The sequence below is a fragment of the Corvus moneduloides genome, chromosome 17, assembly GCF_009650955.1.
Source record: "Corvus moneduloides isolate bCorMon1 chromosome 17, bCorMon1.pri, whole genome shotgun sequence".
Lineage (NCBI taxonomy): Eukaryota > Metazoa > Chordata > Aves > Passeriformes > Corvidae > Corvus > Corvus moneduloides.
Genome location: NC_045492.1, coordinates 9454591 through 9480118, shown reverse-complemented (window position 1 = coordinate 9480118; position 25528 = coordinate 9454591). Strand labels below are relative to the sequence as shown.

At 43.9% G+C, this 25528-nt stretch overlaps 1 long non-coding RNA gene across 2 annotated transcripts in view; it reads right to left on the bottom strand.

Annotated features, from left to right (window-relative positions):
- The window catches only part of LOC116452487, a 32850-nt gene extending 9019 nt beyond the window's left edge, over positions 1-23831 (bottom strand). Inside the window, exons 1-3 of one of the 2 annotated variants that reach the window (XR_004243514.1) lie at positions 23484-23831; positions 2284-2426; positions 684-885 (exon numbers count right to left, since the gene is read on the bottom strand). This is a non-coding gene — a long non-coding RNA (uncharacterized LOC116452487). The remainder of the gene's footprint in view (positions 1-683; positions 886-2283; positions 2427-23483) is intronic. The other variant, XR_004243515.1, reaches the window with a different exon arrangement.
- Positions 23832-25528: the final 1697 nt, after the last annotated feature.

Genomic DNA, 25528 nt, shown 5'->3' with positions numbered 1-25528 from the left:
CTTCCCACAGTTCACATCCAGGCAAAGCTCCTAAGAGCCTGCAAGATTCTCCCAAGGGCAAAACTGGTGGCAAAACCAGACAAACTGGCATCAGCTGGGAAATGGTGAATTTCTGAGCACAGTGATGGGACAAAGGAGTCTAGAATCCCACCTTGCTCTTTGTACCAGGCTCTGTGGCTTTCTCTTTGACTGAACCCCACCTTCCTAGGGTGGAACTGGGGAACTGTTCTAGATTATCTGAGTGCTTCAGGCTCCGAAGAATATGCAGAGAGAGGTCAAACTGTATTGACAGGCTGTCTAGGAGGAAATGCTGGTTTAATATTGGCAAGAAAAGACTACTGCATATTTAAAAGGAGCCTCTTCTTCCAGGAAATGTGGTCTTGTTTCAGTTCCCTTTCTGCTGAACATGGGTGGTAGCTTTTATCACCCATGATTTCATTGCAGGCCACAGAATGATGGATTTTTCTGGCAGAACTATATACTCACACTTTTGAGTGCAAATTTTCATAATTCACTTAAAAAGAAAAGCTCACATTATCAGTGAGAAAAGACTAAAAGCACAGAAAATTGAAAAAAAACTGCACCAGAAGTGCCTTGTGATGAAGGAAAGTGCAACAGCAACAACAGTATGAACTCTGGGGTGTTGCTTTGCTTGTTTTTCCCCCCAAACTCCCATAACTCACCCATCCCACTGGAAAAAACACGCCCTTTCTTGACGCATCAGCAAGAAGGGCCTTTCCATGGTCTCTGTCTCTTCCTGTCAATGATGTACCAGAAGGCACCAACACTTGGAGGACGTGAAGAAACATACAGTTCTTTCCCCTCCTGTTGCTAGGATTCACAGCTCTACCCCACGACTTTCCGGGGCTTCAGCTCCTATTTTGGCTGTAGGGAAAAAGAAAGAAACCTTGTTGCTTCCAGGCTTTCTGCAGAAGGCTTGAGCAGCTCCAGTGCCAACCCTTATAATATTGCTACAGTCAGACATAAAATCTTAATGCACAATAGTGCCTTGGATCTCACATTCTTCTGAAAAAGGTGAGTCCCCAGTAGTAAATGAAATATTAAACATTATTAAATATGAAACAGCTAAACCTGGATTCCATTAAAATGAATCTTTCATGGTTTTCCTGGTTTCTTTTTCCCATTCCTTTTTTTTTTCCCCAGGGACCGCAGCGATCTCATGAGCTTTTATGTGTCCTTTTAAAGGCAGAAAAATCACAGATAATTTAAGTGTATTCTATTCAGATTTATTTTAGCCAGAAAACAAATCAAGGCAGTGAAACTCTCACTTGGTCGCGTCTCTCTGACTGAACTATTCAGCAGTCAATATCAAAGGCTCACCTAAAGATACTCTTGTAATGCCTGCTGACATGTGCCACCTATTTAGAAATCTTGTACCCAGTTACACACTCTACTTTCATTTAGAATGGCTTTAATCTTCCACCATACACTAAAAAAACACGCTCTTATTACATAGGATGCATTTTGAGCTGGTTTTGCTGCTCCTGCAGGTTTTCTGGGAGTTAAACTCTGTCTGAGGTGAGTGCCCACATGGGAGCTGGCAGCTGGGCATCAAAGGGAATGTCTGGGAGAAAAAATCTGGGATTTTACAGAGCCGCCCTTAGATTGGCTGATGACACAAACTTGACTGAGAGTGTGACTGCACTGGTAGCACAGGGCAGTCAACAGGACAAGCCAGGACTCAATATCATCACTGTATTTCATGACTGTAGTATTTGCACCTCAAAATTTGTAAATATATGGCAATCTGTGAATCTCTGGTGCTGGAGCAAACCAAAGGTATGTCCTTCTCATGACATGTATGTATGTCCTTGCTTTCAGAATTTAAGCCCTTTCTGCTATTATTAACTTCCGTATTTGAAAAGGGTTGGTAGAAATTTTTAGAAGAGGATGGGAAAAAGAGCTCTTGGCCTTGCTAAGAGGATGCCAGAGCCTGAATCTGTGTGAGAGCATTCCCTGGCTCTGGCTGGGACACTGCTGGATCAGGCTGGGTCTGGTGGGAGGTTGCATCTCCAGCGCACACCCTAATTCTTGACTTGCTGCTGCAAAACATGCATGAATTAATCTGCAGACACATTTCTGGACTGGAAGGCAATAAGTACTAAGAAAGACAACTTAAAATGGCAAGGAAGGTAGAAGGCCATTAATTATTCATGACTACTGTTCCATTTTGTGCAAAAAGCCTTTCTGCCTTGCTTTCCATTTTGCTTTGCTTGGGTCACTTCTGAGGCTCAGCAAAGGAGATTTAAATGGACTCCCCACCTCAGGAGCTCGTGCTGATGGTTCCCTTGCACCCAGCTGGGTTTTGCATCTCTCCCTCCAGGAATTCAGCAGAGTGGGGTCCTGCAGCAAAGTGGGAAAATCCACACTCTGCCCTGGTTCAGAGTGTGCCATTTTTCAGATTTCTAAAAAAAAAAAAAAAAAAAAAAAGAAGAACAGTAAATGGTACAAGGTTATTTTCTGTATTTAAATACGCTAATATTTTCTTTTTGGTGTGGTTCTGCATCAGCTGAGATGGCAAGAGCATCCCACCAGCAATGGCCTTCTGGCAGCCTGACCAGAACATACGCTCTTGGTCTGGTTTTGTGAGGGCTTTTTATGCTTTTTTCTGGCCTGACACCCTTGGAATAGAGAGCAGCGACTCCAAACTGCATTATTTATTTATTTTAATGAACTGCCTTTGGCCAGCTCATGTTTGCACCACAAAGATTTCAGATTGCCTCAGAGCACCAGAAAACATGCTGCAAACTGCTATGAAGCTGAGACACGAACATGTCAAATAAGTGATCCACATGAGAGTAGATAGACATGACATTTAGTAATCATCTTTCTTGGACAAAATGGGGCATTGCTGTCACTTTAAGTAAATCTCAGTCAAATTTCTGGCATTTTACCATAGGGGAAGCAGAAGGCATAATAGTAAATTTCTCTTTAAAAAATATAAAAGATCAACCTTGGGAAAAAAATATGGTTGCCACAATTTAAGGTGCAATACCTCATCCTAGCTCGGCCAGCCGTTTCCTGGCTGCTGATATCAATATGTCACTCCTAATGTTTACTGATGTTCACTTTATAAATTACTTTTCCTCACTGTCAGAGTATCTGTCACTGGCTTCTCTTCCCCCTCTTTGCCTCTCATCCTCTTTAATAAAGATTAATATCTTTGAGGTTAAGTAAAAAGATCACATACTACGTAAATCACACACATAGGTCTGATATTTAAAAAAAAGATGAACATGTAATTGCTGAGATTATGTGAGCAAATTGGGTAATTCCTGGCCTAAATGAACAGAGTTGGCTTTTGTGGGATCAGTTAATCTAAGTGCACATTCAAATAAAGAGTATTTTGTGCAGGCATTTGAGCTTCTGAAAGTTCCACTGTTGAAGAAGTGTAGATGTTCAAAGCAAAAATTGGTGAGTTTAACTTCTACAGCTTCTCTGAAGTTTCAATATGTTTAAAAGACATACAGAATGGGGATTCTCTAAAAATGTGGCGCACTGGCTTTCCATATTTATAGTCCACCAGTGACTTCTATATTAAATGGTTTCAGTCTATGAGTCCAAACAAGATTTTTCAACCTGTCACTCCTGCAGTTCAGCCTGGTACATGAAATGCTAAACATGTTCAGGGTGCTTTGTACATCTTCCTTGACAAACACCTGCAGTAATGACTCCAGAATGAATATTTAGCTGGCAATTTTATGGATGAAGCACAAACCAGTTATTTTGGCTTTGCAATGCTAAGAGCAGTGAACGTGCACTTGGTTTTTAAACTGCAAGATGCAGCTTGGAAGACACAGTGAAGGAGATGATGGACCCTTCATATAAACTATGATCCAGGTAAGGTTTGCCTGGCTAGGAACTGCAGGATTAGACCAAAACATAGGATCATACCTATGTACCAAAACCTACAAGATCAGAATAAAACAGCTGCTGTAGAGGTCAAACTTCGGCTCATTTTTCTGACCACTGCCTTTGCTGTGCATGTAGGACAATTTTGTGGTAAGGGTGGAAGATACAGATTCATGGTCCAATGCAGACACTTCCTGCAGACTTCCCAGCCAGGCTCCATGGGGCAGACCTAATAAAGCAGGCAACATCTCAAAAGGGATTTCAGCCCTTCTTCCTGATCCATTAACCTGAAGTCCTTCCCTTTTTGGCACTCCAGCTTTGGTGTTTGAGCTCTCTGATACCCTCAGCAGTAATTCTGCATATCCTCAGATTTACAGCAGTTCTGGTGTGGCTGAGCCACTCAGTTCGTGGTTTGTACATCTGACCCATTGGGAATTTGCACACAAAGGCTCTTCTGCTCTCTTCCAGGCACTGGAATTTCTCTGAAAGTGGTGGAGACTGAGCACAGGACACTGGAGATCCAGGTCTTGTGTTGTCTGGGAGGCCCCAGACCCACCTTGTTGCACAGGGCAGCATCTTCTTTTCTGCACTGTGGGTGTTTTGCATTTTGCATGGTTGTGTGTGGAGGTGATCTGGCTCCTCTCCATCTTGCCCCTTTGAGAAGCATCCCTGGAAATGGAGAAAACCCTGAGGACATGCTGGATCAGGAATGGAGCATGAAAAGGGTTGTGGCTTTGATGAAGACACTTCTTTAGGAGTGGAGCATTTTGGTTGTGTTTTGTTTTTTATCCAGAAGCAGTTTGACATAAATTGTTGGATTTAACCCCTAAACTCTGAGTAAAACCCAACTCCAGATGTCAAAGGTGACATCCCTGTCAGTGCCCAAACCACAGCCTCCTCTTTGAGCAGGTACATTTTGCTGTGTTGTGAACTCCAGTTCAGGGAGAACTGCAGTTCCTGGGTCTGCAGGGATGGGACAGTTTGAGAGGCAGATCTCATGCAAAGGACACTGATGGTGCTCTTTAGATTCACACAAAACCTTCCAGCTATTGGCAAGCTACAAAAAAAGAGTTGGTACCAAAAGCCAGTTCCTGAAGGGAGAATTGTGTGTGTTATTCCTCTCCAGTGCACCGACAAAACTAATGTGCTCAGAAGATGACTCTGAAACTGCCTTTTGTTGTATTTTGTAGGATTTTCTATTTGCAATAACTATCGTGTGATTTTATTTCTAGGAACTAGATTATTTTACAATAAAGGCAAAGAACCTCCAATCATTTTAGCAAGCAAAGAAAAAACACCTCTAAACGTTCCAAGAATATTACAAAACATCCTAAAACCAACTTAGTTTTCACTCACATGATTGATATGTGCACTATTTTACTGCACAACACTGTTTTTCTTACACAGAATTGTTTCTTTCAACTATAGCTAACTTGATTCTCTGTGTAGCAGGATCTGAGGCCAGTAAACCATGAAGAAATTTTACACTGCAGACTGCAGCAAGCAGAGGTCTCTCTAGTGAAGGCATTATTTTACAAAATGATGGATGTGCATATTTATTTGCTCTGTGACTTCCACGTCAGGTTTGTCATATTTCCTCAAATTACTAGTTAAACCAAGGTTTTGAGTTTTGTTTTGTTTTTGTTTCTGCTGAAGCCTGCAGGCTCAATATACCTTATAAAAATCAAGCTGTAATTTATCTGCTCCATAGATCATGTGTAACAATAATCACTCTGGAGTCTGTGCCGGGTTTGGATGTCTGGCTTTGTTGGAAGAGATGTATGAAGTGAACAAAAAGCTTCCTGATTTTCATACTCCGCAATAAACCTGAAATATGGAGAGAAGTGAAACATGTATTTAAATTAAACCGAGGAATCATGACAAAGAAGGAGTACAGAGAAATACACGCACACCCAGACACATATTTCGCAATGACACAGTATTATTTCTCCTACCAGATGGACCTCTACAAGTTCTGCGCACTCCATGTTGCAGACATTCAGCAATCCAGGCAGTGAAACAATTTTCACCCTCAACTTGGACTTACCAGAACAGTGAATTGTTAACTTGCATTTTGCAGGGATAAAAATCTTTGCCAACATGAAAACGTAGGGACCCCCAAAAGGGTTCGTACTCGCAGGCACTGCCTGCAGTGTTTAAGTGCTACTTCACTCGGAATTCACTGCTCAGTGTTACTGCTTATTTCACATACATATGGGTAATTTTGGAAAGGCCACGAGAAAACCTCAGAATCTTTTTCTAGGTGTTTGCAAAAATAATAATAACAACAGGCTAAAATTATTAGCTGACCAACCCCGCCATATACAAACAGAAAACTCACTGAAGATTATCGTAGCTTTAATCCCCTCCACACTCACCCCCACCTCTGGGGAAGGCAGGGAATAATCACAATACATTGAAATATTTTTTATTGCCCGGGGTGGGCAGTGCCTCCCACAGCCAAACTGCCTTTTGCAAGGCATTTCTCTCCTTGTTTTGTTTGTCACAACACCGAGAGGATACGTGATTCATGTTGCACCTCCCCGTGTGGGGATGCGGAGCGGGTGCGAGACTGTGCGAGGCGCCTGCCGGGGCCACGCGCGTCCCTCGTCACCGCACAGGTTAATCAGCAGCCAGGCTCTGTCACCGCCGGGGCCCCAAGGAAGCCAAGCACTGGGAAAAGATTTCTGGTCCATTGGCTGTAGGAACACAGAGCTGCAGCAAGGCCCCGGCGTGAGGAAGAGAATGCAATTTTAAAATTAATTAATTCTCTGCGATGAACTTTGTCGGAGAGCTGCAGCCCCGCTCTGGTTGGGGAGGGGGGGTACCTCCTCTGCTCCCCAGACAATGCCATGCCTGGGACTGGGTGGGTAAAACACATCCTGGGAGGCATTTCCAAAAGCCCAGTTTCTGGTCAGTCTGCAGCCTGAGTTACAGGGCAAATCTGATTCTGCCTGCAGCTCCCCAAATTCTCTCTTGTCTTTTTTTTTTTTAAAAAATCCTAAATTGCTGTGGCACCGCCATTAAGAGATCCACCAGAAGCCTGGAAGAAGAGATTAGCACATACCAGAGTGACAGGGCTGCTGGGAAGGGGAAAAAATAGACAACATCAGTGCAATGTACCATTAAAAGTATGGAGTGACAGATGACAGTTGGTCTGTGATGGGGTGATTCAGCTAAATGGTAAACAGAAGGGCGAATTCTGATCTCGCTTATGCCAACATAAACCTTGGGCTGCAGAGGAGCTGCTTCGCGTCTCTAGGACCAGAGTGAAGCCCATACAAGCTGTGACTCAGCCAGATAATCTCTGACAACTGTTAGCACCGTGGTAAATATGGCAACGTGGCAGGCTGGAAAAGGGGCTAAAAAAAGTTTCGCTTCCACACTTCCAAAACGAAATGTTTCAGAGGTTTTTTATCTCAGAACAACGTCTAAAATCTTGGTAGCAGTAATAGAAGTGGTTGAGAAATATTGAGGTAAAACATGTTGGGTTTTTTTTTTTCAGGTTGGATGAAATATTTTGACTGAGGCCAAATTAATGAGGTTGCTGAGCCAATGGAGTGAAAAGTCAGTTATCTCCATAAATTCCAGTCCCTCCGGAGTGGACCTGATGGACACTGTGCTCAACCATTAATGGTGATGTGGTGGACAGACACTAACTCATGTCTGCATGAGATACATGAGGAAAGGCTTTTAAAAAGAGGTATTTGCTAAGAGAATGTTGAACATTTGTTTTTGCTTCAAAAACACATTTTCAAAGAGAGGATCCCATCCAAAACATATGTTCCCTCCCTGTGTGGGCAGGCGTGCAAACACTAACGTGGGACCCAGCAAACTGCAAAGGAGAGCATGGAAGCCAAAGCTAAAACTCCCATCTCACTGCTGAGGCTTCCTCGTGATAAAGCTGCTGCTCTCAGGTACTGGCACCAAGAAAAGGGTGGGTTGGGCCTGTCCTGGCTCCTGGATGTCTGAACCCACTTGTCCCTTCACCCATTGGCACCATCTGGCACCACATTGTTTGCATTTGGTAAATGACAATGTAAAAACTATCGGGATGTGAACCTGTGCCGCATTGCTGTTCTGATTAAGAGAATAAATTCCCTTCTTTCTTTCCATGGCTTCACTTTGTGAGGTATTGGTATTTTAACTTCAGTCCGCACAGCGCCTTGTTTCACCAGCAAGCTACTGTGGTATCTGCAGAACTGCAAATAAGCCATTTCTCATGGAAAATGTTGAATTTTTCACATTTTAGCTGATCTGAAAGGCACCTATGCACAGAGATATGGAGATCTGAAACACATCATCCTTGGTGGGAAAGGCCATGAGAAGGGACTGTCCCATGGGGAGGCCTCTATGGCAGCTGCATCACCCTCCAAGGCTTTAGGAAATTTAGCACCACTCAGTGTCATTTAAGATTTGGGGAAAAGTTTTGTTTTCCCCAAATCTTAAATCAAATTGCTTCCTCCTGTGAGCCCAACTCGAGATAGCAGTGAGAATGGGTCTAGAAAATAAAGCTCTGCACCTTATATAGGAAAGCTACCAGAAATATATGGATTGTGGAATTACTCTTTGCTGAGAAGGGAATTCAGATTTTATTCCTCCTATTGCGTTTTATTTCTTGTGTCATTACAGAATACACAAGCAGATTATTCCCCAGCCACAAAACAGTTGCAGCGAGATGCTGCAGTTGAAAAGAACAAAACAGGCAACAGTTCAACATTCTCAGTTAAGATCATTATGATACTATTAATGGATATTAATTTCTGTTTATTTTACAAATATTGGGAAACTAGTTTTCAAATTCACACCTCACCAAATGCTTTACAACAATGATTTGTTTCATTAATTTTATCAGCTGCATGCCTTGTTTTTTTATAGCATGTTCTTTGCTGAGAGACATTAATCTGATGGAGCATCCTAAGAGCCTGTGCAGAGGATCCAAGCTGATAAATGTTGGTGCACAGGCTGCCCACCACTGTCAGTTTTTCAATTTGCAGTGTAGTTGGGGCACATAATAAATTTCTGGGGGTTTTATTTTTATTTTACAGAAGCCTTGAAATTTTCCTGTGCATATTTTCTCACTGTTTTATCATATATATGAGCCCTCAACATCCAAATGTCAAATTCTGTGTGATATGGGTTAGGTAATAAACTCTATGGCATTATTTTTAGAATACCTATAAAAATAACTAACACAGTTTAAAGTCATGTCTTAGTTAAATATTCAGTGTAGAATTGGTTTCTAGCTGAATTCAGTAGCCACTATTTCTGAGTTTCTCACTAATAAATATAAAATGCTAATGGAAAGTGAACAGGAAAATATTCTGCATATGCTAAATTGACCTTATATTCAAAATGCAAAAATGCTTATGGCACGTGGTTAAAAAAAAATAAAGTGGGTTAATGCTTACACCTGGAGAACAGTGAAGAAGAATAGTGAACTCTAAAGAGAGCAGTGCACACATCATTATTTAAAATATTTTCCTTAGTTTCTCAAGGTTTACAAAATGTCATGGCTTTCTCTAAAATGGCAAGAGCAGAGAGAGGCAGCCAACACTAAATTCTATTTCTGATTTTGATCCAGACTCCTTCTTCCTGCCCGTTTCTGGAGGATGCTCCAGAGCTGAGTGTTGCAGTGTTACCCCAGTGCCCCTGTACCCATCTCAGGGATGGGCAAGTGGCCCAAGGGAGCAGAGTCAGGTCCCTCCAGTGACACCAGCTCCAGGCCAGTCACATCTGGCACACAGATCACGCAACACTCACGTGCCAGGAGTTTTACAGCCCATTTATCGGGGGTTGCCCACATCCTTACACCTCCCAGGTGATGAACTCCTCCCCAGAAGGAGCAGGAAGCAGGACTGGAGGTCTGTACAACCTTCCTCCGAGTCAGGGCATGCCCTGGGTGAGGGTTTTACAGGCTGAGTGGAATCCCAAGTGGCTTTTTCTCTGCTCTTCCCTGTCAGTCTGCTGTGAATGCTCCCCTGGATGCTGAATTCCTCTGCTGAAAACTGGAGATGGAGCTAAAACTCACGCGCTGGGATTGGACCTCCTGCCACTGCGCTGAATCTGGGGTCTGTCGAGCACTGCCAGTGGTGGAGCAGTGCAGGAATGGCAGTGGGGAAACACTACAACAACAAATGGGTGCTACTGCATTCCCTCCCCTCCCTCCCAGTCCCTGGGCCAAATTTCTTTATTCCTTTCAATGCAACTCAAAACCAATGAAGTCAATAGAAAAACCAGTTAACCAGACCCTGACTCAGCCCTTGGTTTGCTTAATCTCCCGTGCTGTGGAGTTAACCCATGACACACTTCAGTTTACCTTCATGTCTTTCCCCTGAGTAGACAGAGAATCCTATTTTTCATATTTGTTTCCCTGGACCTTGGCCAGCTGAATAGAGGTCAAATACGTCAAGCTGGGTCTAAACTACAGGAAAAAAATGAGCTGCATTTCAACCTTTTTCTCTAGCAGAGTGACAATATAATTCATGTTTATATTCCTGCCTTCACCACCGTCCTGCTGTTTGACCTTGGTGAAGTCACTTCATCTTTTTGGACCTTCATTTCTCCTCCAGCTTGTTCCTTTTGTCTTTAGACTAATATGGGGCAAAAATAAACAAATATCTACGGGGTAAAACATGGCTTAGGCAGTGCATTGGCAATGTTACGACAAAGTGCTTCCACCTCCTGGACTTGAGGTCCAGGCAGAAGTTATGGAAAATAATACCAGCATAAATTCCAAGCATGGGATAAACATAAAGCAATGTGCTGTCCCCATGCATGCCATGGGTTTTCAGCATTGCCACCCAGATTAGCAGGCAGCTCTCTGGTGCACAGCAGCACCGTGCCCACTAATTCTGCCATGCAGCAGGAAAAGCTGGTTCTGGTGAGACTAGGAGCTGTGCAAATGTGAAATGCCTTCAGCTGAGTGAAACTCCCATTTTTATGGAGATATTTGGCTGCCTTCAGATCTAATTTCAGGATCCAAACTCCCCAATTTCCCCATAAGAATGTGTTCAAACATTGCTTGACTGCTATTCTCCCTTGCTCAGAGCTGGGAAGTCATCACAACTGATGAGGAGTCGTTATAAAGTTGACAATTTGCCCCTTCCCTTCGAAAACCCAATTCTGCAGAGCTTCATTCCTTTCAGCCCACACTGACTCTCATCCAAAGCCTTCCCTGCTGCTCGAAAGAAACCTGAAATTTCCCAACTGCAGGATTAAACTCATCCTCACCCCCTCCAAACAAACAAACAAACAAACAAACGACTAAAGAGGGAAGAAATTATCTCTACAGTAGGGAGATGAATGTAAAGAGCTTATATGTTAATCATTAGCAGAAAAAAAAATCCCAACTGAAGTCAGAAGGAAAGAAAAGAAGAGATAAAGGGGAAATACAGACACTGGAAGGGAAAAAAAGATGAAAGCAGGAGAAACAAAGTGCCGCTACCAAGAGTGTTGTTTGTCTGCTCTGTGAGAGTGGCCAGAGCCCTGTCCAGACTGGGCGAACAGAATTACTCAACTTCTAAACTCCCGGCAATTCCTGCAGTGCGTCCCCTGGGTCCCAGCTCTCCCACACCCCCTGGGTGGGGGTCACCCTGTGCTCTGCCTGGCAGGAACCCTGAGAGCTGGGAAGGAGGGAGGGAAGGAGAGAGGGAGGGCAACCCAAACCCAGCACCCCCCTGTGCCCTGCGAGCCCGTGATCTCCTTTATATCCATCACTTACTCAGCCATTCCTTTCTCCCCGTGATGACCACTTGCAAAATAAAGGCAAATGTCTTGATATTTATTATTGTATTTTAATTTTTTTTTTTTTTTTGTATCCCTGGTCTGGAAGGAGTTAAAGTCATTATCTCCTCGATGTCCACCGCAGCACTGCATCCCCGCTGAGCTCCATCAGAGCTGCCGGGGCAGTGGCAGCGGTGACTTCACCTCCGTGCGTCGCAGCCTCGCGCGGTGCCCAACTGCTGGAGTTTGCTAATTTGTGTGTTTTCACTCGAGGCCTGCTGATTCAATCATTTTAAAGATGCCCATTTCTTCCAAGCCAGGGATTTTATGACTCTAAGGATTAGAAGCTGTTATCCCAACAAACCCTGGAGCTCTATATATTCTGATTTTATGGTAAGCTTCACTAATAAACTGTTTAAAACATATGCTAATTGTGTTTATTGTATTCTTTAATTATCATATGTATCATTAAAGATGTACTATCCCGTTTGGAATCCTAATACCTAATGCCCTCCTTTTATTTATTTATTTTCCTTTTTTTGGTATCGTTTCACAGTACTGCATTACCTTAAAAAAAAAGAGGGAGGAATTGGAAATACAGATATATATTTTAACAAGGAAGCTTATTTTCAATTTTCATTGCTTATTTAAAAGTAGAGTCTTTGAATTTAATTTGAAATCTCTCTCATGAAGAAAGGCAGGCAGGGAATGACATAACAAAACATGGCATTTTGTCTCGGTGCGTTTTATTCTTTAATTCTTTTTTAAAATACGCCTCCCTATCATCTCCTGTGTTTAGTTTTCTGTTTTCAGACTGCTCAAAATGATAATTTTGAGCCAACCCAGCTGAGTTGGGTTACAAAAGATCAGAATAATTGTCCCCTCATTTTTGTTATATCTCATTATTCTTATCATACATACACACACTCACACACACACCCCAGCGTGTGCATAATAAATAAGGGTGTATTATGTATATGTACATGCACCCATGTATACAAATGTATATTCACACTAATTGTGCTCGTTTTTTACCCATTAATGAGGAGTTGTTTTTGCCAAATAGAGTTACCCACCATCCGAGCTGTGTGAGCAATTTTCACTATTTTGAAGCCTGATCTTGATCCTGAAAGCTGTTTTATCCTGTTGCTTTAAAATGAGGGTGCCCCAGCACAATAAAAGCCTGGATTCAGGAAATATTCCCCTCTCCTGACTTGCCCCCCACAGGCAGAACAATGTCCCCCAGCCCTGGTTGCTGTTGATGGCAGTGGCCTGCCCTGATTCCTATACTGCTTTTATTATTTTCATTTTTTTTCCTTTTTCATTTGGGAAAATGAACTGACATCAACATGGGGCATTTTGCTCATTGCTGAAAAAGAAAACAGCAATAAAAAATCCCAGCTTTTTTCAGCTGCGCAAGCCAGGGGAAGGGCAGGAAGACGCATGTGCAGCGAGATCAGTCCGTGGTCATCAATACTGCAGACGAGAATAATAAATATGTGCAGGCACACGACAGAAAAACACGGCCACGCTCATTTCTGCACTCATATGCTCCAGCTCAGACCTTTAAGTTCTTTCCCCCCCCCTCCATATTTGAGGAACATCCTGGGAAAAACACGATTATCCCAACAGAGGGTTTTGTTTTGATGAAAAGGGATGAAGCTGCTGGGCTGCTTTGCTGCTGGCATAGTGGAGGATTTGTTCTCAGGAGTTTATCAATCAGATTTTTTTATTTTACTTGAAGAATGTTTCCTTTAGATACCAGATGTTAATGTCACCTCATGAATGAAACTGCATCTGCAAATTGAATAATGTCATTTGCATTCACTCATTCTAAATAACATTGAAAAGTGGCAATGCTGCGTGTGGTGAAATTTTTTTTCCAGGCAAAAGAGACTCTGCTTTGGTATCCAAGACATGATAAAACACTGGGATTTGGATTCTTTAATAAACTCATTAAATAAGTGCAGTATTGGGCCAAAAACTTAAAACCCATGTAACTTTGGTTCCTAAATAATGGCAACCCTCAGCCTAAGCATCCACATCACATAATACAGAACCTAATGTCAAGTCAGGTTCTCTTTATAGGGGTGATGGGTGAATTTGGGACAAGCTGCCTGCATAGGTGTTGGCACTTTTCACTTGCTGGGATCCCTGAGGACAGGCTTAATTGTTTGTTTTGTCTTTCTGAAGATGTAACCCGTTGTTGGTTTGACATCCCAGCCACAGGTGTGCTTCAAGCTGCAGGAAGAAATAGCAGATTGTATGCTGTGGAAACAAACCCACTGTGGTTAGAGACATCTCAGCCCATGGCTGATTTTATCCTGAATTCCATGGGTGTAATATTTGGGGTGTTGGTGTGTCTGGGGGGCCCACAGGGAGCACATCCTCCCTGCCTGCACCAGCCCAGCCAGCACAGCTCTGCCCTTGCTGCAGCCCCTGGAAATGATCATTTTGCACAGCCCCACACAAATTAAAGCATCGCCATCTCTCCCTATTATATTAATGGATTTTATGCTACTTTTTAAATTACACTGTTTTCAAACAGGAATACATTTGAATGTCAGACTCTAATACCCAAATATAAATGTCAAGACCTCTGTACTTCTCCGGCATGTAGGAACTAATTTAATCATCTCAGTGAAACGATTTCAGTTCAGACAATCACTTTGTTCGAGTGGAAGGGTTATGAAGAGGGTGCACAGCCACGGGAAAGTGCTTACACACTATTTAGGGCCTTGCTTTTTTTAGAGAAAGAAAACCAAGATGGGCATTTGTGCAAGAGTGGAAATTCCCAGCCCCTGCCCAGCTGATGGCAAAGGAGGTAATTGCACTGCGGGCTCAGAAAAATGATGCGCAGCACCGAGGAATAGCAAATGCTCATTTATTGGAGAAAAGAAGGGGAGGGAGCAGTGATGGAAAATGATTTTTTTCCCCCTGTGTCTGAAGAATAAAAAGAACCATCTTGTGAAATCCAGGCTGCCTGGTCAGTGAGTGCTGCTAGGCTCCCGAGTGGGTTATCCCATTGGCTGCGCACACGGAAACCACGGACACGGGAGAAAAGCAGCAGCAGTTTTGCGTATGGACTGTGGGCCTCCTGCTTCTAAAACTCAGCTTAGACAGCTTCATTCCTCCTTTTTACATATGGCATTTTAAAAAAGGCAAAGGCAGCGCTTTTGTTTTATCCCTTTGGTTTTATCCAAAGGGTAACTGCTGAACAGGATTGGCAGAAGGAGCTTATGCCCTATGTGGGCCTGCTACCCCCAACATCACGGTACTCCACCATAACTCATGGCTTCTGTCTGTTCTGGGAGGGAGGGAAGTTCCTCCAAAATTTCTGAGGTAGTTCAGATCGGCTCCAGGCCACTGCTGTGCAAAGACTTCCATCAGCAGGCATGCAGTGACTGTATGGGAAAGAGAAAGAAACATCCCAGCTCCTTTCTGGGGTTTCTGGAGGACTGGGGAGGCTTGAGAGGAAGAGGCATAGTCAGAGAAAGATGGGAAAGAGAAAGGGGAAGGGTAGATCAGAGCCTGGAGACATGGGGAAGGGATGGTTAGGGACCCCAGAGTTTATAAATGAAGGACATGCACCAATCCATGTGTGCAGGGAATGTTTGTCCTTTCCCTGGGTGTGCCATCACCTCCTGAGCTGCAGTCCAGCAGCCTGCACCGGAGCGGATCCAGTTCCCGGCGAAGTTGCTGGGAATAAGCACGGATTCAGTGCTGATCGCACTTGCCTGCCTTGAATGTAAAACTTTCAGCCCTAATTCTGTCTTTACAACAAACAGGATTAAAATCTTTGAACTGAAATAATGTTGCTGCTGTGTCATGCACCCCTGAACAAAACAAGCTGGAGGAATAATCAGGGCTGCAGTCCGTTTTGGAGAGCTTGGGTGAAAGAGGCAAAAAGAATTTGTCGGGTTACTTGTTACAATTAGATGCAGTATAGATGATGTCAAGTTATATTAATAGCTCTAAGATTTTCCAAGTGTTGGTATGAAAACTGCCCAGGATTGATAATGAAAACATGCACAGGAGAGCTTTGTAAAACAATCAAAAATCAATCCCATGTGTCAAGCTGAACATATCAACGAGACAGTTTGCAGTCAGAGGGTTTTCTTATGAAGTGCTGTCAACAGTCAATGCTACACTTGTCTGATCCGTCCAGTTCCGCTAAGTGGAAAGATTTCTCTTTATATTAACCCAATAGAAAAGGAAAGGAAAACCAGGAAAATGTAAGCCACGGTAATTCATCTCAAGTATCCTGAAGGACAATTAGCAACAAAGGCTAGCGGTGGTAAGCCTGCTCTTTGGTGGGGTTTGGAGATCCGGGACTGTAATTATTGAGCCATCCTGCTGAATAGCACAATCAATGCTTGATGGCTGCGCCGGTGCGGCGGCTAGGGCTCTTGTGTAAATGAAATGTCAGGCTGGGGGAAAAGGGGCCATTGTGTTTACCCGAGCCTGGATTAGCTTTTAGAGAACAATGAATCTGCAATCGACGAAAGACATTTTAATGGTGTTGTCGGGATCTTTCTTAAAAGGAGGTTGGGGTGATGGAGAGGGAGGGAGAACGGCACTGGCGAGGAGGGTGCATTCCACCCGTGCTGTGCAGGTGTGCACACGTCCAGCCCCACTTCACGGCTTGTCCCAGCTGGACCGTGGTCCTTGGAGTTGGCAGCAGCCACCCAGGATCAGGGCAGTGGAACCACAGTGCAGTCATGCCAGGCTTCACGACTGGCTGGGCAGGTGACAGGTTTTTGCACCCGGCGACACATCTTTCTGCCCAAAGTGCCTTAAGTCTCCCTCCCCTTGCTCCCTCGAGCATGGGTCTTCTGGATTTATAGCCTCAGGGTTTATCCCTCTCCCTCTATCACAGTATTTTCACTCTTTCTCTCCTTCTCTCTCAAAAATAAGCTTCTCCCCAGAAGCATCAAGCTCAAGCTTTTCAGCCCTCCCCTTAAATTCCTGTCTAACTTCTCACGGACACATCTCTATTCTTGTCATGTCTTACTTCCTTCTTTCACAGCAGAAATATTTATCAAACTGTTCTTCAAACCTGCCAGTAGCTTCACTTCCCCCTTCAGTTTTCCCAGCACTGCTCCTTATATTGCAAAATCATCCCTTATTCCATGCACTGAATGAATATTCCAGCTTCAGCCATGGATGTTCTGGGAGAGTTTTGTGTGGGCACATGCCCAGAGATGAAGGACAGATTTTTGTGGCCATTCAAAGGTATTTGCTAATCTTTTCTCACCAATTGCAAGTATTCCAATCCTGGAGAGTGTTGCTGGGTGGGAAGGTGACAGGTATCCCAATCTCTTGTTTCCAGCCACATGCTGGAAGAGCAAACCTGCACCGCCAAGGGACATTTGAAAATTTCCTTTTTGCCCTTGTGTAGAATGTAATGCTCATCCCTCCAGGAATATCAGGGTAAGTAAATACCTGTGGACTACACATTGCTGTGCTTGTTTTTACTACAGGGTGATGAAGCGAATGAAGCAGCCCTGGCTGTGCTAAGCTTGGAGAAGACAAGTGATGACAGGAATATCCAGAGGTTTTGGGAATGCATTTGCTTTCTTTACTCAGGCTTCATTCAAACACATTTTTGCAGACAACCTTTTCAGTGTTAATGACATGGTGTCCACCCTACCCAGACCCTGCTGACACTGTGGTGTCTGACTCCTGCCACTAAACCCAGAGAGTTTAGTCCCATTTTCCTTCCTCCAGCCCCAGCACCTGCTCAGCCATGGAGCAAACCAAGGCTGGTGGTCTGTGAAGTGCTCGGGGCAGGCACCGAGTCTCACCCGTAAACCACCACCACACACCTCCTCAGAGGAAGGCAAACTCTGCAGATGTAATTGATTAGTAACTATCAGCTAATTGCAGGGTAATCACATGATTATTTTTGCTTTGCAAACTGAATAGTTGCCATGAGATTGGATAATTGTGCGGGGCAATTTTACACGGAGGCACATACGAATGCAGAGTAAAACCAGTCTCAGGGCTGTGTGCAGCAGGCAGGGTGATTTCATTCCTTGCAAGTCCAGTGTGCACATCAGTGCATTGTGTGCTTCTCAAGGCATCTTTGAATCCTGTGCTCTAAAGGAGAACCAAAAGATAAGAAATTGCTCTACCAGCATCACTAGAATGAAAAAAAATCCCCAAACTTTTGGCAAGGCAGCATCTTGACAGGTCTGCCAGCCCACAGGGAAGATGCAATGCTCCTGTCCTTTGGAGGAGGGCTTGGGCTGCTCCTCCAGGAGGAGGAGAGGCGGAGGCAGGGACACACTGCAGGAGCACACTCTGCTTAACCCCAGGAACTTGTTTGCCTGCAGCCCACGTAGGCACCACAGCCACAGCCACACCTGCAAATGAGCGCAAAGCATCTCCCTCTCCTCTCAAGGCCTCGTCACAAAACACAGAGATGGTGGTTGGAATAATTTGTCCTTTTGTAGCTCATTAAAATTTTGGTGTTGGCAGGAGAGTCAATCAAATGCTAGCAATGCAACCCAAATATTTTCCCAGATGGGTTGGACATTGTACCAGTAAGCAATTGAAGAAATTATTTTCTCTGTTGGCAGGGTGATTTCAAAGGCACTGTAGTCTCTGAATGTCTCTTAGATGATTAAGTATTTCAAGCCATTTTCAATGTCACTGATTCAGATTAATCAAATATTGAAGAGATGGGGTTAAAGCTGGAAGATATGTTCTCTTTGGCCTCTCAGTATTGTGGCATCAAACCTGTGGGATAAATATTCCACACAAGAGGCCTGTATATTGCAAGTTTAATGGAAGTATGATTGCTTCTCTTGCCGGGGGATCCTAAAGCTTCCTACATGTCAGGATTCCTGCAAAAAACACTGGAACTACTGAAATAGGACCTACCGGGGAAAAAACTCACATCTCAGTGATTCAGAAAAAATAATGTAAAGAACTGGCATACATCTGAATTAAAAAAATGCCTGTATTAATTTCAGTTTGGTATTACAAGACACATTTCTGTGTGAGCCAAGAGCCAGCAGAACGTACATGGGAATATTTTTAGGCTTTATGTAGGAAAAATTAATATAAGAAACAAATGCCACAAGCACATTCATGGATGTACAGGAGGATGGTTTGGATCCTCAGCTGATGGAAGGAAGCCTCTGTCATCTGTTGCAAGGGAGATACAGGGATTTACCCCAGCTGAGGCTTCAGCTCAGTCTGTGGAAATGCTGTTGATGTCAAGTGGCCAGTGGCCAATGACTGGGAAGGAAGTTGGAGCAGGGAGCCTTTGTCTCTTTGGATTTCTTCAGGAAATAATGAAGGAAACACAATAGAATATATCTGTGAGGCCACAATGCTATCAGAGGGGTTGGGTACAAGAAAAACACCTTGAGGTCCACTCTTGTATTCTGGTATTCACTCCGATGTCCTCAGAAGCTGCCACCGGGAGGCTCTGCCCAAGGCCCCAGATGAACTGAAAAATGTTTCTGTGTGGGAAAAAACCCTCTCAGAATGAGTTACGTTGGTTTTTACAAGGAGCCACATGTGCTCATAGCCTGATTTAAAGAGAAAAACAACAACAAAAAAACCCCAATTCATTGCTGGCAGAAATGTTTTTGGTCCCAGAAGACAATCTATTGGTAATGTTGCATCTGCAATTAATTTTGAGTGAAACAGAAAGCTCACACACACTCACTGATCTGAATTTGGAAGAACAGACACACTCTGCCATCATTTTCATAATGCTCCCTGCTACTCCCACACCAGGCATTTCAGGGTGCACCAGCTCAACTTTCTTAGTTTCCAGGTATAGTTTTTTGTAACTGGAAAGTATATGTATCATGCAAAGTCTGGTTTTTTTAATATCTCTGGATTTTAAAATCTCAGTGGTTAAACTAAAAACTATGTTAGAAGTAGAAGGGAAATGTTGAAAGCTGAAAGTGAGAAAAAAAAAAGGAGAAAAATCAGGGTCACCTGGTTACAGTCAGACAAAAGCCACATTTCAAAAAATGTACCCTGTAATTTAGTCAAAATGGAAAGGACAGAAAAAAGGTCAATATTGTTTTAAATGAGACTAACAGCTTCCTTTATGTAATGGGTGAACTCCAGTGTGTTTCCGGATGATTGGCAATTTAGCTGCTCGGGGGAAAAAAAGGTTAAACTTATCAGCACACAAAAGTGCCAGCAATTTATTTCTGTCACTTTCCTACAAATTAACCTATTTTAAGGCATTCTGAACCTCATCAGCAAGCCCAGGTGTGGCTGGGAATGAGGGTCAGCACCAGGCCCACATGCACGGGGAACACGTGACAGCAGCTCCAGAGGTGGCAACCACACAAAGGAGCTCTCGAAGATGAATCCCATGAGGAGAGGGCTTAAATTTTCAGAAAAGGAAATAAATACTCAACACTCTCCCAAATGAGTGAGGTTTGCTCAGCCCGTGCACTCTGTGGAGCCTGAGGTGGGATGCTCTGCATCCCTGTGCACACTGGAGAGTGGAAGGGATGGATGCTCCAGGGGGATGAGCTTACAGAGTTCTGCTACATCAAAAGACATTTATGGATCTGCATCCTGCCCTGCCCAACCCCTGGCTTTGAAACTCAGAGAATAAGGGCAAGCAGAGGAAAACACAACTCTAACCCCATCCCTTCACAGACCTTTGCTCACCCAGCTCCAAACCCTGTGCAGCAGGCTGGGGTTTTTAGGCTGTAATCCCTGGAGTCACACAGACAGAACACCCTCTCGTGCAGCTACAGTACCAGTCTGTCTGTCTGTCTGTCTGTCTCTCTGTGGTGTTGAAGGCAGTTACAGCTTGATGAACAAACATAAAGCTGGGGTCACACCAGTGGTGACAGTCCCAAGAAGAGGGGTGGCACACAGTGTGTGCTTAGGCACGGAATCTTCCCATCACCTCATATTTTTTTTATTGATCAACCTCCATTTATTTTCCCCATGAGGTTGGCTTGGCTCTATTCCACATCTTTGGCTGGTGGGGTGTCAGGGTGTGGATGAAGTGGGACTGAGGAGGAGGTGGGAGAGAGATGGTCAGCAGCAGAGTTTGGGAAAGGATTGTGAGATCCACGGGATGGGAAAGCTGGAGAAATGGCACAGATGGAGGCAGGGAGAGGTCTGAGTAGGAAGGCAGGCTCAAACCCACCTCTGAGAGCCTCCAAAAGGCACAGATTCCCACAGCAGGGAAGGAATAAAAGCAGAAAAGCAGCATTTTTGTTCATTGGTTTATATTAGAGATATGGACTTTCCTAGAGACACCAGCTTAAAGGAGACCTTTAGCAGTAACATTTTCAAACAACAGTTGGTATTTCCTTTCCATGCTGATTACAGCCTTTCTAAAAGCCCAGGGCAGGGCCTCCATTCACTTCATGTGCACCAGGGCTGGACAAGGCTCTACCACATAGCTCTCTGCAATTTCAACAGAAAATAGCATAATTAATTTAAACATAATAGCTACAGTTTTGAAGGGGGCCAACATGAAAGTAGTGGATTGAGGCTCCTGCACCATTTGTGGCCAGAAGGTTCCACAGTCCAGAGGTGTGGCGGTGCTGCCCTTCATGGAGAGGTGCTCGGAGCTCTGAAATTCCAGGATTTTTACCTGGTGCAGCTTCTCAAAGGAGACATTAATGGCTTGGATCTAAATCACTGAGCCTCACAGCTGACAGTGCTTCTAGCCAAAGCAGTGGCTCTCCCTTTAAAACACACAGGGTAGATAAAGCAGCATCTTTCAATATCTAGATATTTTTTAGTGTTGATTTTAAATACAAGGATGCTTGACTGACTGTGCTACACCATGACAAAGCTCTTAATGATTGCTCCAGATACATCCACAGGTGAACCTGCCAGTGAGTTAATCAGCAGAAGAGGCTTGACACAGTGGTATTTTGATCTTTGGGATTTCTGTGAGCGCTTATGGGCCTTTTTTTTCTTCTCTGACTACTAAAATCATCATCATCAGCGGGTTTCCTTCATAACCAGATTGCTTTAGAGCTAAATACTGACCAAGAACAAACTGCTGACCTCAAATTACAGCAAAGACAAGAGTCTTGTAAAACTTACAGGAGTATGATTTCAATTCAGACCATTAAAATATTTCAAATACTTCTGCTTGAACCTTATGGCTTCTTTTCTTGAATACCTGAAATACCTGGTTTAACCTGCTGCAGACATCATTATCTTTGCTATTACCTCTTGTGACACAACTTTTACTCTCATAATTACTCCTATAGATGATCAAGAGAAAAAGTGAAAATATGAGTATTTTCAAGCAGTGGAGGGAGCCTTTAAAATTTCTCTTTTATATCTAACTAGTACAACTTAATTATCTTTCAATAGAAGTTGCATTCACAATTGGAATAAAATATGATGTAAGCAGCATCAGGAGGGACGGGCTGTAAATGTCCAGTAAAGTTTTCAGGGTCAGTTACAGTGCCTGGTGTAAGGAGGTGGTAAATACCAGTTTAGGGAGAAAATTAGGAAGGATTAATTTTCTCTTGCTCTTTCCCCCCTCTGGTATGAGACAGTCAGGCAGCAGCTCATGTTACAAAAACATTAACTTCCAGAGGCCTTTAATAACAGCCTTCAATGAACCTAGAAATGCTAAGAGGGACAATTTTGCAGTCTAGGGTGTTTGAATCAGTAGCTTTTCATATCACAGTTGAGGCATAAATAGCCATTGTATCTGCTGAAATTATTTCGATCAACTTATGTATTCACCAAGTGGTGTCACTACCACCGTTCTCCATCGCAGTGCTGGAGGAGCTAAGATTCGAGGAACTTGACAGGATAATTAAGTATGAAAGCAGACTGGATTTAGCAGGACCCCAGTGAGTCAACAATCCCAATTGTTTCATCATCTCGGCTTTGTGCTGTTCATATCTTATCAGATTAGATAACAATCTGGTATAGCTACGAGTTGAATTACCATGTTGAACTGCACAGTTAGACCACATGAAAAACATCAATATACATTTAAATAATCCCATTTTCAAACTCAGATAAGAAATGGCCAACCTCTACAAATCAAAGGCATATCCTCAGGCTAAAATAAAGAGTGGTCTGATTACCTATTCAGTGATATCAAAGTGCGACAATCAAATGCTATCGCCAATATAATGCAGAGGGCCTTATAGCAGAGCAGCAACATGATGGCCTCCTGACAGCAAATTTCAGAGCTAAAATTCACAGGTGGCAAATTTCAAAGGTAAGGAAAGGATGCAGCCAGGTAGCTCCCACAGAGTGGAAATCTTCCAGTGCCTCAGAGCCTCTTCCTCCTCCTCCACATTCCTCCTTGCAGCGCTCACAGGGCTGATGCTCTCAGCCCGCAGTGCAGAAGCTCAGAGGGTCTGCAGGCAGCAGATCCCCCCTTTTCTTACCTTTCCATCACCCTTCCTGGACACAGAGTCTGTTGCCAGCCCACACACAGTTCCTCTTGCCCTGTCTTCCCAAAATGACCCCTGCTCTCCCAGAAGTCCCATTTGAAAGTCTTTTCCATGGGAGAACCCCCACTGCCACCTGCAAATGCAGGTGGCCACATGTGACCACCTGTGAGGTGGCCAGGCCATGGTACCTGTAGGAGCTTGAAATTGTTTCTAATTTGTACTGGGTTGAGAACAAAATTAAGCTTGGAGAAGTTAAGTTTGAGATGAATATGTGGCCCTTTTAATTACAGTCACATTTTCTGCCAGATCCTGACTCCCCATGAAAGCTGAGCGAAACTCTGCATTAAGAACCCTGTTCTTAATTGAGAATGAAAATCGAACTGAATAAAAATTAAACAGCGATCGATTCTCTTTAAGCACCGCCGGTCATTCCCCTTCCTTCCTCCTTTCCCCACCCCTCACACATTATCCTCTGATCTTTTATGCAGCTATTTGCAAACTAACCATTAGTTGTCAGTCTCCAGCCATGCAGAGCCGGCAGCCGGAGGATCCTGCAGCCGCTCCGGGAGAGAGCTGCACCCGTGGAGCCGCCAGCACCCTGGGAGCAGCACGGAGAGCATACACAAGGACAGGTGTGACCCTCCGGAGCAGGGGAACACTGCCATTAAACAAGGATACCTGGAAACAACCGAGGGATGATCCCAAAACAGAGCTCCTCCATTCCGGCTCTGCTCCCAGCACAAACAACCGGCCAATGTGCGACACAAGCTGAGGAGCCGATTCCCAGAGGTGGCGCTGAAATTGTGGCACCTGTCGTGGCACAGGGGTAGAGGGGGTGACATGGAATGCTGGGAGAGGCTTCTGCCTTTGGAATTTTATCAGTGGATAGCAGAAAGAGCTGGGGGAGGGCAGGGACATTAGCCATTTTTTCACATTTTTGTCCAATTATTTTCAAAGTTTCTTTTGCTGGAAATACTTTTGATCATGACATTCTCAGACAAAACAGTGAAGGAGCACATATTTCCCAGAAATTCCCCATGCCTAGAAGTGCTGGACAGGGCTTTGAACAACCTGGTCTAGTCAAAGGTGCCTCTGCCCACGACAAGGGGGTTGGAATGAGGTGAGACTTAGGTCCTTTCCAACTCAAACCATTATGGATTCTATGAAAACAGCCCGCTACATTTTATATATTTTCCTAAACTGGAGAACTCCCATCTGGGTTTGCTCAGAAGCTCTTTGGCTGCAGATTAAGTCCTGCAGCAAAGAATATCTGCAAATTTCCAGAGTAAATGGAAGCTGACCTGGCAATGAGCTCCATCCTCATGATGAAATGAGCAGTCTGCAAGTGTGGAGGGTAGTAAGTATGGGCTGTGGATATTCTGGGCACTCATCTTGAAAAAGAGCAGGGTGTACACTAATAGGAAAAGAAAGTGTCAGAGTGGAAATACCTCTGGTGTGCTGATGCTGGATGAAGATGTGTGAATAAATCATAACTTGATCTGTTAAACTGTTATCTGCTCATGGCTTATATACCCTTCAGGACATGGTTCGTCTGACCAGGAGTGGTCAGAGAACAATTTCCCTCAAGGGGCACAGTGTAAGCGTTGAGAATAATTGATTTTTTGAATGGTGGCCAAATTGCAGGGCTGTGTGCATCTCTACTTCATTTTGGGCCAAAAAGAGCGTGTTCTGTCCAAAACGAAATATCCAACTCCCAAACCCTTCTTTAAAACAAGATTTCTCCAGAGCTGAAGAGAAAACATGAGTTTGAAATTTGAGTATATAATTTAGGAAATTTCTAACAAAAAATCCTGTTTCAATGTTTCCACCTTTGCTAGTTAAAATGATTTATGAATTCAAGCCCTATTATGGGGCAGTTTTGATTAAAGTTGAATCCAATTTTTAGCAACTAAACCATCCCTACAGCACATTCTCTGGGACAGTACTTGCAATGCGATTGAAGAAACACCCCAAATCCAAAATTTGCAATGGCGTTTTGAACCCATCAGCTTTCCAAGGACAGAGGAGGAGGAGTTCAGCCATTGGCTCCACGTAACTCTGAGGATTCCCCTGCCATGCTTCCAGAGCAGATACGTGGAGCTCTGCTTGGCAGTACACGAACTCCCAGCCCTGCGTTCTCATCTCCTTTATGGGTGTTGGCAGCATAAACCAACATTTTTCCTTACAACTTCCCCAGAACCCTTATGTGATGCAGGCCCAATGTCAAGAAATCAGTCAACTCCTCAGTTACAGTTTTCTCTCCCCCAGCCTTTCACGGGTGCTCGAAGCGGCAGCCCCGGGAGACGGCGCATCCTCAGAGTCTCACAGCCCGTGTGTTTGGGATGATCTGAAGGGTCTTTTCCAACATAAATGGTTCTGTGATTCTAAGCTGAGGAATGTGATTGTGCAGCTCGTTCAGACTGTCACAGGTCATCACGTTCCCAGGACTCCTGTGAGCTGAGGTTAGAGAGACATTTCCAAAATAAGGCGCAAAATACCAAGGAGATAATTATGGATGGGAAACAGAGATTTTTTTTTCATTTAAAAAT